Here is a 12392-nt window from a genome sequence, read left to right on the forward strand (position 1 = left end):
TGATGGGCTCAGCCATGGGGGTGCCGGTCCCTGCCGACTGGCCACCAGCTTCATTGCTGTCCAGCAGTGGCTGTGCAGGTGGTAACAGGCGACCATTGAGGAATGTTCTAGAACTCAGCACTTCCAAGGGCAGCCTCCTGATTGGGCAGCTCCTGTGGGCTCTCCCCGAAGCCTTTCCCGGAGACCCAGCCCAGGCTTTGCCACCGTGGCTGGTCCCAGATCCCTCCTCTGAAAACCTAGATCCAGAGTGGCGGTAGTCTCCTGCAGCTGAAACTTGACCGACGGCCCTGGTAATTCCCGCAGCCCACCGAGACGCAGGGAGGAAGCAGACGTGGAAACTGTCCATTTCACAGATGCGGTCGTTGAGGGCCTGAGAGGACAGTCAAGCCAGAGTCCCTCAAGGCAGTGAGACCGCTCACCCCGCCCTCACCTCCGGGCGAGAAAGGGGTGCGGAGCAGAGTAAAATGCACTGTAACAGGGCTTGGACCCCAGCCCGCCTGGCACCCCAAACTCTCTCCTCCCCGAAGGACCTCTGGCTCCCAGTCTGGTCCCCGGCGTAACCTCACGGAGCTGCCAGGTGGTGGGATCTGTGCCATTTGGAGGAAACGAATAAGAGGAAGCAGCGAGGCAAGCACGGGACTGCTGTGAGTTGAATACGCGATTTACGATCAGTTGTAATAGATGCATATGATATGCAAATTTATGCACACACTGTCCATGCGCCGCCGCCTACTCTCCAGCCTTGCCCTTCTGAACCTCTCTGGCAAAATGCCGGGCTTGCGCCGGAGTGTGCAGACACCAAATTGAGCTTGAATAAGAAGATTAGAGGCAAGGGAGCCGCCGGCCCATCTTTCCCATCTCATTTTGGCTGCAATTTCGCGGCTCTCTCTTCAGGATCAAGCCTCGGTGCTTTTAATGCCCTTAATGTGGGAGGAGAGGCGACAGGCACTCTGACTGCTGCTGTCTGCTGCTGTGGCCGCAGTGGGGGCCCAACGACCGGCGACCAGGGTGCCCATCAGGCCCGGCCCCCGTGCAGGGCCCAGTGGGGCAGGGAAGCCGGGAAAGAGGGGAGCCTCTTCTGTGCCAGTGCTTCAGCGGGCCTCCTGTTGGGGGGCAAGGAGCAGGCGTTCCGGTTGGAGGGGAGCCCACTGAATCCGGTGCCTGCTGGGACCCCAGGGTGCAGCGGGGGAGGGGCAGCTCTCTGCTCTCTGGCCCCAGAGGCAGGAGTGACTAGTGCCCCGTGAGCTAGGGACAGTCACTTGGCACCTTACACTTGGTACACTGAGATGCTCAGAACCGTGGTCCAAGTGCCCCCCCGAGAGGTGGGGTCTGTGCCCTCAGTGGGGCCGGGGCCTGGTCATAGGGTGTCCAGGCCCAGACGGCAAAGGGTCCCAGGCTGAGAGCAGGGACAGGGACAGGGACAGGGTCCCAGGCAGTTGCACCGTTCACAGTGGGTGAGATGGACATCCAGGTCCCAGCAGGGCCCCACCCTCCCAGTCAGGAGTCGGAGCTCACGGGCCGATCCCACTAATGCTTCCCGGGCACGGGATTCTTGATGCCTGGCCGGGACCCTTGGGCCGGAGACACGGGGGCAGGGTGTGCCCAGCCTGCTCTGTTAAGTGGGGTGTGGAAACAGCCCTGGGGTGGGGAGCCAGCGCCTCTGTGAAGTTCTGTGAGGCGTCCTCTGCCCCGGGTGGAAAGGTGGGGGTCTTTGAGGCCGCTTGAAGCTTCCCGCGGGCACCCGCTCTGCCTGGGAGCTGAGGCCAACCCAGCTGTCCAAAGGCGGGGGGCAAAGGACCCAAAGGGCCGGGCTTGGCAGCCAGAGGCCCCACTGACACTGCAAACCCACTTTGCAGAGGGAAGCGCGGCTGCTCCGTGTGGTTCCCTGTGTCGTTCCCTGTGTGACAGGGCAGCAGCCGAGATACGGGGTCGGGACGGCAGCACATCCGGGCCCCCGTCCCAGAAGTGGGCGTCCCACCCGCCCCCAAGCGCCAGCGCTGGGGCGAGGAGAGCAGCATGCCGTCCTCCTGTGGCACATGCGTGTCCACGTGCCCACGCCCACATCCACCCCAGGGACTCCCAGACTTGTGTCGTGAGATCCGAGAGGTCACCACACCTGCAACCCTGAGTTTTCTGAGCCCCCCCGTGCATGCCTCCCGTGCTGGGAAGCTCACTGCTTGGGGGCATCCTTGATGTCACCAGCTGTAAGCATAAAGAGCTCCAGCAAAGTCTCCACGGGGGGGGTGTCACGCAGCCCCCAAACCCCCCTCCCCGTCATTGCCTCCTGCATGCCAAGCACCTGCCACCCACAGACACGGGGAAAGGCCAGACAAAAGAGCGGCTGTGTTGCCGGGCACCCCGGGAGGAGGACACACGTGGCCTTGAGTGTCCCGACAAACTGGTCTGCAGGAAGTCACAGCCCACTTTCTCAGGGGCACGGCGGTTCACGGGGGAGTGGGCTGTGCTCTGACTGGTCCTCGGGCGGGCTGTCGCCTCTGACGTGTCACTGAATGGCGCTGAACCGGACTGCACTGAAGGTACGGGACCTCGTGTGAGGGGCGCTCTCTGACCACGGCGGGGTGCACCCAGCTCCCCACAGCCGCAGGGGTGGCGAGGCTGGGGAGCAGCCGGAGCTGTGGGCGCTGCCGGCGGGAAGGTGAATGGCACGGCTGCTGTGGGAGGTGGTCTGGAGGCTCCTCCATCTCGCCCAGCAGTCCACCTTTGGGTGTTCTTCCAAAAGAATGACATTTGGGACCTCGAAGAGACAGCTGTCCCTGCATAATGCTGCCTGCTCATAACAGCACTATTCCCCGTGGCCAGGATGTGGACACAGACTGTGGGGCCAGCTGCGAATGAATGGACAGAGAAAATGCGGTCCGTGCCTGCGGCAGAATGTCACTCAGCCGCGTGGGACAACGCGGACGGACCGCGAGAACATTCCGGCGAGAAGAGAGATCTCGTGCTCTCTGTTCAGGATTTAAAGCGAAGGAACAAATACGGGCCGTCTGCCACCCCGGTGGGTTTTTTTTTAAGGAGCCCTGAAGTGCTCTGCAGTTTTCTCTCCTCGCTCGACTCAGCCACTGAGAGGCTGGCTGGAGACCCGGTCCCACGGGGGTCCCCCAGCTCTTGGAGGGGCCTGGGGACATTGAAGATGGGGATGGCTGGAGTCCAGCATCGCCCCGAACGGCCTGGGCTTCTGTCCATCTGGGCGCTGCTGGGTGGAGGCCAGTTCCCAGGACAACGCGGGCGATTTGTGCAGAAGAGAGTGGCTCCCGGCCAGCTCTGCATTCCAGAAGCATCTTCTCATAATGCAAACTGGAGGGAAGTTTAGGGCGCTCCCTTCCCCCAGCCGCCCTGCCAGCCTGAGGACAGACAGATCCCCGGGCAGGGGGACAGGACACCACACAGCCCAATGGCTGGAGCTGAGCGAGGGACCAGCCTGCGGAGGGCTGGGGCCGGGGAGTCCCGGTCACCTCTCCACACGAGCGTCGCAGGCACTGGGCGCCGTGTCCCAGGGACCCCTTCCATGTGCCTGGCGAGGTGCAAGTGCGGGACGCACACCTGACTTCGGAAAAGCACACACAGCCACGTGTGACGCCATCGGTCGGGTGTCCCTTGTCTTCGTGACGACCTTTTCACACACAGTGACCGTGACGATCGCAGTAAAGCCACCGAGTGTCTGTATCCCCATTAGCAAAACACAAGGCTCAGAACATTCTGGAACATTGCCGCGGAGGTCTGGGATGCCAGGCGGTTCCTGCCATTCCTCAGGCAGCAGCGGTTCTCACCTGGGGGGGGTGGGAATCTGCCCCCCACCACCCCGGGGCGTTCGGCCATGTGTGCCGACACTTTAAATGGTCACGGTTGGGGGTGCTCCGGGCGTCTAGTGGGCCAAGACCGGGGGTGCTGCTGAGCCCCCTCCAGTGGGGGGTGACCCCATGTGCCAGGAGGGCCGAGTTGGGGAGCCAGTGTGTGGACTCGCCTCTGCACAGCGGCCACCCCCCAGAGCCCGGGTGGGGAGCAGCGTGGACAAAGGAAGGAGGAAAGAAGCCTTGCTGAGCGGGGCGGCAGCCCTCAGAAAGCACAGGACCCCCAACCCCCACGTCTGATTGGACAGACTGTGCATGGCCGTTCCTGCCATCCCCCAGAAGCCTTGCATCCTGGCGATGAAGGCCCAGCTCGTCCCGGCCTGGCGACAAACCCGCCAGCTGCCGGGCCACAGTGGGTTTGGGGCGTGGGGCTGAGTCCCCCTCACTGGGTTTCTGCGAGTGTCCGTCGGCGAGAACTGCCCCGAGGGCCTGCTTGCGCCCGGGGCCCCCTCCAGGAAGTGAGCTGAATGGCCCGGTGGAAAGTCGTCCCCCCAAAAGATATGTCCACGCCCCATCCCGTTGTCCGGGGAGGGTCTTTGGAGACCAGATTCAGTGAAGGCTCTGGAGATGAGGTTGTCGGCCTCACCCGGTGGACCAGTGTCCTGGTACCGGCCAGCGAGGACAGCAGACACAGACATGGAGAAGCTGTGCGAAGGGAAGGCGCAGACAGAGCCTGGAGGGGCAGGGCCACAGCCCGGGGACGCCTGGAGGCCCCGGAGGGATCGCAGCCCTCGCCAGAGGGATCTCGGACTTCCGGTCCAGACGGTGAGGGGATGCGGGCCTGTTGCCTAAGGGCCCGGGGTTGTGGGGGGTCACGACAGCCCCAGAAACCCGATAGCACCATGGTCTTTGCCTTCCGGTTTCATGTCCTTGGAAGGCTGCGGAGGGGGGCATGAGGTCAGAGATGTTATCCGGATTCCAGTCCCAGCCCTGGGGCCAGACCCCGGGGCTCCCTGCAGAGCCCCAGCCGGCCGGCGCTGCGGGGGCAAGTAGGATGATCCCCGGTGGGGCTGGGACGGGTGATCCCTGGGTGCGAGGGGTTGTTTGGGTGCCCGTCTCCGCTCATTTCTAACACGGTCGCAGCGGTGCCAGGAGGCGGCAGATGAGCCCGGGGACCAGCTCAGTCCTCCGGACGCACCGCCCTGTCAGGGGCAGGAGACGGAACTCCGCGAGCTGCCGAGGAAGGGGCTCTCGTGGCTGGAAGCTCAGAGCCAGGGCGCGCCGCCACGGACCCGTGGCAGCGTGGTGCCTGACGTGGGCTCCATTCCCACCCCTGCTCCTCCTCTGGGCGACTCTGCCAGCCGGCTTCCTCCGCATGGCAAACAAGCGTGCCAGCCCCCCCACACTGCGGGCCTCGGCTTCTGCCGCCTGGCCTGGCGGGAGGCCCAGGCCCAGGGCGGCAGGCGCTCGGAGGCCAACGGACGCCGAGCCATGGCTGAAAGTGGCCCCGGAGCTGTGGCAGCCTAACCGGCGGATGCGTCGGATGCGCACGAGATCATTGAGTCCTTGGACAACGCCGCTCCAGAAATCAGGCGGTAATCGTCAAAAATGACTCAGATGGAGGCTGCCGGGCCGGCGCCTGGCGGGGAGGGGCTGGCGGCCGGCACACTGCTCACTTTTCCTCGTTTGTCTTAGAGACAGAGGAAGGGAGAGGAACGTCGGGGTGAGAGAGGAACACTGATGGTGGCCTCCCGCAGGCACCCGGACCAGGGATTGAACCTGCAACCTAGGCACGTGCCCTGACCGGGAATCGGACCTGAAACATTCCGGTTACAGGACGACGCTCCAACTGGCTGAGCCACCCGGCCAGGGCAGCACGCTGAGTGTCGTCACCGGGTCACAAGCCACAGACGAGGGGCGGGGGAGGGGCTGTGGAAGAAGGATTCCGCCCATTAGGCTTCCCAGAGGAGGGGGCTCAGGGCACGTGGGGCAGGGGGGCTGTTGGAGGTGGCCATCATCCCGCCACCCCAAACACACAGGTCGTCCCTCAGAGCCGGCCCCTCCCTGTGGAGGCTGTTCTGGAAATTTCCGCCCCAGGCTCACCGTGGGCTGTGTCCTGGAGCCGCTGGGGAAACTCAGGATGGCCCGGGACCCAGGTCACACCAGCTCAAACCCGGTGCCTGGGGCGTGGAGGCCTTGGTCACCCCGGTGCAGAGCGGAGCCCTGGGGACCCTCGGGTGCTGCCAGGGCAGGGGGCCGAGGAACGGACCTTCTGACAGGCCGAGACGTGTTCCTCACGGCCCTTAGGAACAGGCGGCTCCCAAGAAGGCTTTTCCGCAGCAAAGGCCACCGAGGCCGGTAAATTCTAAATCTGGCGTGGGCCTCCCGCCGGCGTTTCCTCCAGAACTTTCCACGAACTGGCCCATCAGGACCTGTGTGTGTGTGTGTGTGTGTGTGTGTGTGTGTGTGTTGCGTGTTCCCGGTGGCAGCCGAGCCCGCCACCCCCACTGCCCGCCCTGGGTTAGGAGCCGTCGGGCACCGGTGGGGTTTCGCTGCTGCCCTCTGGGATGTGGGGGCCGCTGGCTGCACTGACTGGGGAGGGTGGAGACGCTGTTTCTCTGTTTGTCTGGGCTCCCCGGACACCTGAGCTCATGCGACATGTTCTTTCCCCACGCGTCACGGAGTCTGGGTGGCAGAGCAGACGAAACCGGGCAATGACAGCATCGTCCCCGCCCCCAGCTGTGCCGGGGCCCGCTCCCGCCAGCTCCGGAGCCTTCCTGCCGCGGTGGACGGCACAGCACCAGCCTTCCAGGGACGGTCCGGGGCCCGCTGCGTCGGGGCCCGCGGCACCCGCACGATCCCTGCCTATTCCTGTATCTGCCTCACAGCCTGTGCCGCCGTCGCCGATGACCCTGCCGGTCACGGGGAGGCCACAGTGTGAGGTGAAGGTGTGGACCGGGGTCCGGGGGAGGGGCTCGGGGGACTCTGCCTGCCTCTCCCCTAGACTCTGGGCACGGCCAGCGACCCTCGGCGTCCTTGGCTTGTGGCTGCACCCGTCCAGTCTCCGCCTTCGTCCTCTTGTCCCCTTCTCCTCTCTGTCACCTCGACATTCCTCATAAGGACACAGGTCACTGGATTCGGGGCCCAGCCTAACCCGGGTGGGGACATGCCATTACGTATTTGTCCACGTCCCCAGAAAGAACAACACTCAGAGGGCACCTGTGGGCTCCGGTGACAATGACGTGTCTGCGGAGGTTCAGGGATTGTGACAGATGTCCCGCTCGGTGGGGGGTGGGCGTCGAGGGGGAAACTGGGGCGGGAGGGGGGAGAACAGAGGGGACGTGGGATGTGGGGGCGCCTGGTACTGTGTGTTGTTTTTTGTGTGGCCCCAAAGCTGCCTTCCAGGAAGACAGACTTAGAGACGGAATTCCAGAAAGACAGGGTGCGCAGTTGAATCTGCGCCTCGGAGAGGCCACACCTCGTGCGTCAGGGAACTTCCTGGGGGACCCACTTCCACGGCCAGCTGGGGGACAGAGGGACGAGAGTCAGCTGCTCAGAGGGCTGGCGTGGTGGTTTCCTGTTGGACGAGAGGCCGAGGGGGGTCCGATGGCTCCCTGGCCCCCGGGGGGGGGCGCTGCCACCCACCTTGCCTTCTGCTTCCTGTCCCCGACAGAAGCCACAGGTGTCTGTCCGCACGAGCGCGAGGCGGGAGCCCTGGGCCTCGGTGTCACGCAGTCTCGGGGACCGACAGGCCTGCTGTGTGACCCACTGCGGGGGCCCCGTCACGCCCGCAGTGGATGGGGACATTCCCACCCAAGTGGGCGGGGGCGGGGGGATGGGACTAGGGGGCTAGGGTTCAATGGGGACAGAGTGTCCGTTTGGGAGGTGGGCAAGTCTCAGCCGGCCCGACGAGGCCCCCCCCACTGTGGGCGACAGTCCCTCCTCGGCTCCGTCCCTCCGTTCACCTGGACGCACCCTCACCCCCACACCCTGCACAACGCGGACCCCAATCCGGGCCTGCACTGGCCGGGCCACGCTGGCGTGAGACTGACCACGGCCCCGGTCACGTCACTGACCACGGAGCGGGGACCACGCCCTCACCGGTGCCCCCACCCCGGTTCCGGTCTCCGCCTCCCAGGCTCCCCGCATTCCAGAGCAGGCCTAGCGCTCCGGTGGGGTCTGTCTCACGGCGCCCCGGGCCTCTGCGGACAATGCCGCCCTGTTTCACTGTTTGTTGGGTAAACAAGCGGATGATGAAGACCGCCCTCCTCCCGGAGCCTGGCCCCGCACAACCCACCCAACCAGCCCGGCCTGTTCTGCACCGGGGCGCTGGCGCCCGGTCAGCTTCCACGGCACCTCTGGTCCAGAAAGGGCCTCGGACCCTGACCGTGAGGGGAGCCCCGGGAATCGGGCGTGTCCCTTCCCCACAAGCACTGACCCCCTGATGCTCCCCCCCACTTCTGCTGGACACGCTCCCTCCAGCCCTCACGGAGCACCTGTGTGCCACGGAGCAGCTGTGGGGACGCTGTGTGGGGGGCCCGCACCCGGCCCGGGGGTCCAGAAAGGACCGATCTCCGGCCCCTTTCTGTCCAGCTGGGGAGAGGGACCGGCTGGGTAGGGCGGCCCCTGCGGTCAGGGCTGCGCTGAGAGGAGTCGGGCGCATGTGCTGCCCTCGGACGTCACCCGGCCCGTCGTCCTGGAGGGGACACTCTCCCAGGAGAGCCCCGAGGACTCCGCAGGGTGGGCATCGCCCAGGAGACATAGGAGCGGCCAGCTCAGCCAAGACGGGGGCCTGCTGGGTGTGCCCGGCTCCCGGAGCCTCGGGTGAGGGTGGGGGGCCGTGCACCCCAGCGGCGGGCCAGCTGGCGGCCTTCTCCCCACGCCGGGCACCTGAGGGTTCCTTACTCTGCAGACGGGCACGGGCGTGGTCAGTGGTGAGAGCCTCCCTCCCCGCCCTGCAGGACTGGAGCGAGCGGCCTCTGTGAGCCAGCCGTGGGGGGTGTCCCGGAGCTCTCCCGGGGGCCTCTGGGTCCACTCCCGTCCCTGCTGCCCCCTCTGGGTCACACCCAGGGGCTCCCGCAGGGATGCGGGGAAGGTGAGAGCATCGTGGAGACCGGCTGCCCGTGCTCCCACTCCCCAGGACAGGCAGCCATTCCTCAGAGCGCTGGAGCCCCGGGGGCCCGGAGACACCCGGCGGTCACTGCGGGGAGGCAGCCCTGGCCTCCCCGGCCAGCCGCCAGATTCCGGAAGGTCCCGGCGCGGCGCGAAGACAAAGGTGTTGTGTCCTGCTGCCAAGCCACCTCGCTCCCTCCCCGGCTTCCTCCCCAGTGAACAAAGGGCCATTGAGGCTCCCCAAGGGGGCTCCCTCCCCCCTATTGTCTCCCCCAAGGTTGTGGGGGGGGCAGTGCCGGGATTAGGGCTCTCGGGCTAAACCGCGAAGGTGAGCACGCTCACCCCCTCCGCCTCTCCGGCACAGGGCGCAGGGCCGGAGCCGCGGGTGGCCCCGGGGGCGTGGGCTGCACCTCGAGACCCTCGAACCCCTTCAATCTTCTTGAGTGTTTTGGTGGCCGACACCCAGCGAATACCTTTGGCCAAAAACGAAATTTTTGTATCTTTACATAAATCCCATCAAAGTCATCGTTGCTGCTGGGGTCAGCCTGAAAGCCAGGCCCCCCCCCACCCCCCACCCACCCGTCCTCCCCAGGCCTTACCACCTGCTAGGGCGGGACTTCAGTCACTGTGGGACGTTCGTCCCCAGCCCAGCCCCTGCGTCCCCCGTCCCACCGGCCTGGAGCCCTTACCCCAAAACTCAGAGGTCGTTTGCCTGGGTCCCCTGGTTGTGTAGGGACGTGTGAGTCCAGCTGAAGTGTCTTCTCCGTGGACGGTGGGCCACATTCCCTGCCTGGGAGCTGTGGCCAGTTCCACGGGGCCTGAGACGAGCAACGGTTCACACCCCCGGTCCCGTCTCTTGCTCAACAGTGCCGGGGTGCGAACGCGACCATCCCCATAGTCTCAGAGCGGGAACAGGTGGCAACGTGAAATGACCACTGCCGTGCAGCCGGCCAGCGGCCGGGCCGGGGTCGCACCGCTCCACAGCTTTATGAGTGTCTGCAGCCCACGCGTGAAGCACGCACAAGCTGGTAACCTTCGCCCTGGCGACGCACCACGCTTCCAGCCTCGGCCCCGGGACAGCGGCGGCCTGCAGACTTCGCTGTCACCGGGCGGAGGGAGGTTGTCCTGGGCATCACAGGACAGATGTGATCCGGGCTGGGTCCGGGTGGGGGTGGACGAGCTGCAGGTCAGGCCCCCTGCACGTGGGTCCCGTTCTGGGACTGAGGCTGCGGGGCAGGTCTCTGGGGCCTGCTCTCCCTCCCGGTGGACAGATGGCAGCAGCGGAGGTGGCGGGCCCCGGCCCAGCTCTGAATGCTTGGGCCCCCCCAGGCCCAGTGGACACAGCGAGCCAGGCCAGCGGGGCGGACACGGGCGCTGCACCCAAGGGTGGGCGGTGGCCTGGGGGATAGGGAGAGGAACCCCTTGCTGAACCATAATGCCCTCTGCTGCCCTGGGTGCGAAGAGAGAGAACATCAGAGTCGGGTTCTGCTGCATATGTGACTCAGGAGTGTTAGACAGCCAGGAATTGGGGGGCGGGGTATTATTATTATCATTTTTTTCATTGCTTTTTAGAGAGAGACAGAAACACTGACTGGTTGCCTTCCCGTACACGCCCCGACCGGGGATCGAACCTGCAACCTGGGTGTGTGCCCCGACTGGGAATCTACGGAGACGATCGGAACACCCCCCACCCCACCAGCCAGGGCTGGGCAGGCGCTGTGGTGCTGGCGCGCGATTGGTCAGGGCTCGCTCCCGGCTGACTTCCCGGTGAACCGCGCTTGCGCAGGAGCGGCGTGTAGCCGGTACCGCCGGTCACAGCGGCCGCAGCAGCCAAGAACGGCTCGCCTCTCCAGCACTTCCAGGGGCCACTCAACGTGAGTCATCCGACTGAACTCTCCCACGGCGGGGTGAGACGGGTATCGCCGCCGTTCCCATTGGGCAGATGAGAAAACCGAGGCTCAGGTTAATGGCCTTGTCCAGACTCACCCGGCGGGGGCGGGTGGGAACAGACAGGAATCCTGTCCGGGCCTGTCGGACTCCCGGACCCAGCTGTTCAACGCCGCAGACGCAGACGCCACGTGTCGGGAGAGTGCATGCGTGCGCACCTGTGATTCCCACACCCCCCTCCTTGTTGACTCAGGAGGGGTGGACCGAGTGCTCGGAGGGAGAGGAGGAGTTCGGCCGGCGGGCGAGGGCTCAGTCCCTATAACGTGGCCCTTGGGTTTCTGTGTGAGTCACGGCCTCGCCGCCAACGCACTGGTGCGGGCCACTCCTATCCCGCCGTCCTGCCCTCCCTAAACACAGAGGGATTTCCCGTCCCGTCCTGTCCACTCTCGGTCAGGCAAGCCCACCCAGGGTTCCTCGGTCACTGCGGCAGGAGCGGACGGGGCATGGAGGCGCCAGGGGCTGGGTGGAGGGGGGCGTGCTCCTCGCTCTGACTTCCTGCAGCGGCAATTTGGGGGGCCCGTGGAGGACAGCCGAACGGAGTCACCGAGACGCACTGCGGTGGGTGGCAGGAAGCAGTGATGGGCTCCCTGGGGGACGTTTGTCACGGCCGTGTGACGTGGCCCCGCCGCTGGTGGGCCCAGCCCCCTTCAGCCGCCTCCAGTGCCCACCCTGTCTCCCCGTTCCCAGGTCCGCCCCCGAGGCTCACGGCTGCCCTGCAGGCCGTCCGGCCCAGCTGGCGGGTGCCTTGCTCGGCCGCGGTGCCCTGGGCTCACGTGTCCCGTCCTGCGTTAGACCGGTGTGAGGCGTCCCGGCTCTGAGGGGCCGCCGCCAGCCTGTCCATCAGGGCGCAGCATCCGCCACCTCCCCGCTGCCCGTGCCGACCTGTGGCCCAGCTCCAGCCACACGGCACCCACCTCGCTCTTCCGATGGCGTGGCGCGGAGACCCTCGGCCGGACAGAGAGCCCGCTGCACCCAGCTGCCTTGGATTTTAATTGTGCTGCCTTCTGCTTAATTTGGTATTTTTAAGAACCCGTGTGGCAACAAGACACTCCTTCCTGCACGAGCCTAGAGAGCTATCCGAGCTCTCAGTGCACAATCTGTATTTGGTTGTTATTAAAACAATGGGCTGCATCTCCCCCAGTAGCTTTGGGTCTTTCCTGCGTCTGTGTGAAGGTGCTGCTTGCCTTTCCCTTTGTGCCTTTTGCAGCGGCCAGCTGTGGGCACCTCTGGGCTCTCCCCCCTCAATCTTCACCCAAGGACATGTGTATTGATTTTAGAGGGAGAGGAAGGGAGGAGGCAGAGAGAGAGAAAGAGAGCAACATCGATATGAGAGAGCAACATCGATCGTTTGCCTCCTATGCACGCCCTGGCCAAGGATCGAACTTGCAACCCAGGCGTGTGCCCTGACCGGGGTGGGGGGGGGGATTAAACCAGCGACCTCCTGGTCCAGGGACGACGCTGCAACCCACGGAGCAACCCGGCCAGGGCTCTTGGCTCTGAGTGTGAGCTCTCTGCGGCTTGGGC

This window comes from Phyllostomus hastatus, unplaced genomic scaffold, assembly GCF_019186645.2.
Source record: "Phyllostomus hastatus isolate PE091 unplaced genomic scaffold, TTU_PhHast_1.1 phas_scaffold_11, whole genome shotgun sequence".
NCBI classification, from domain to species: Eukaryota; Metazoa; Chordata; class Mammalia; order Chiroptera; family Phyllostomidae; genus Phyllostomus; species Phyllostomus hastatus.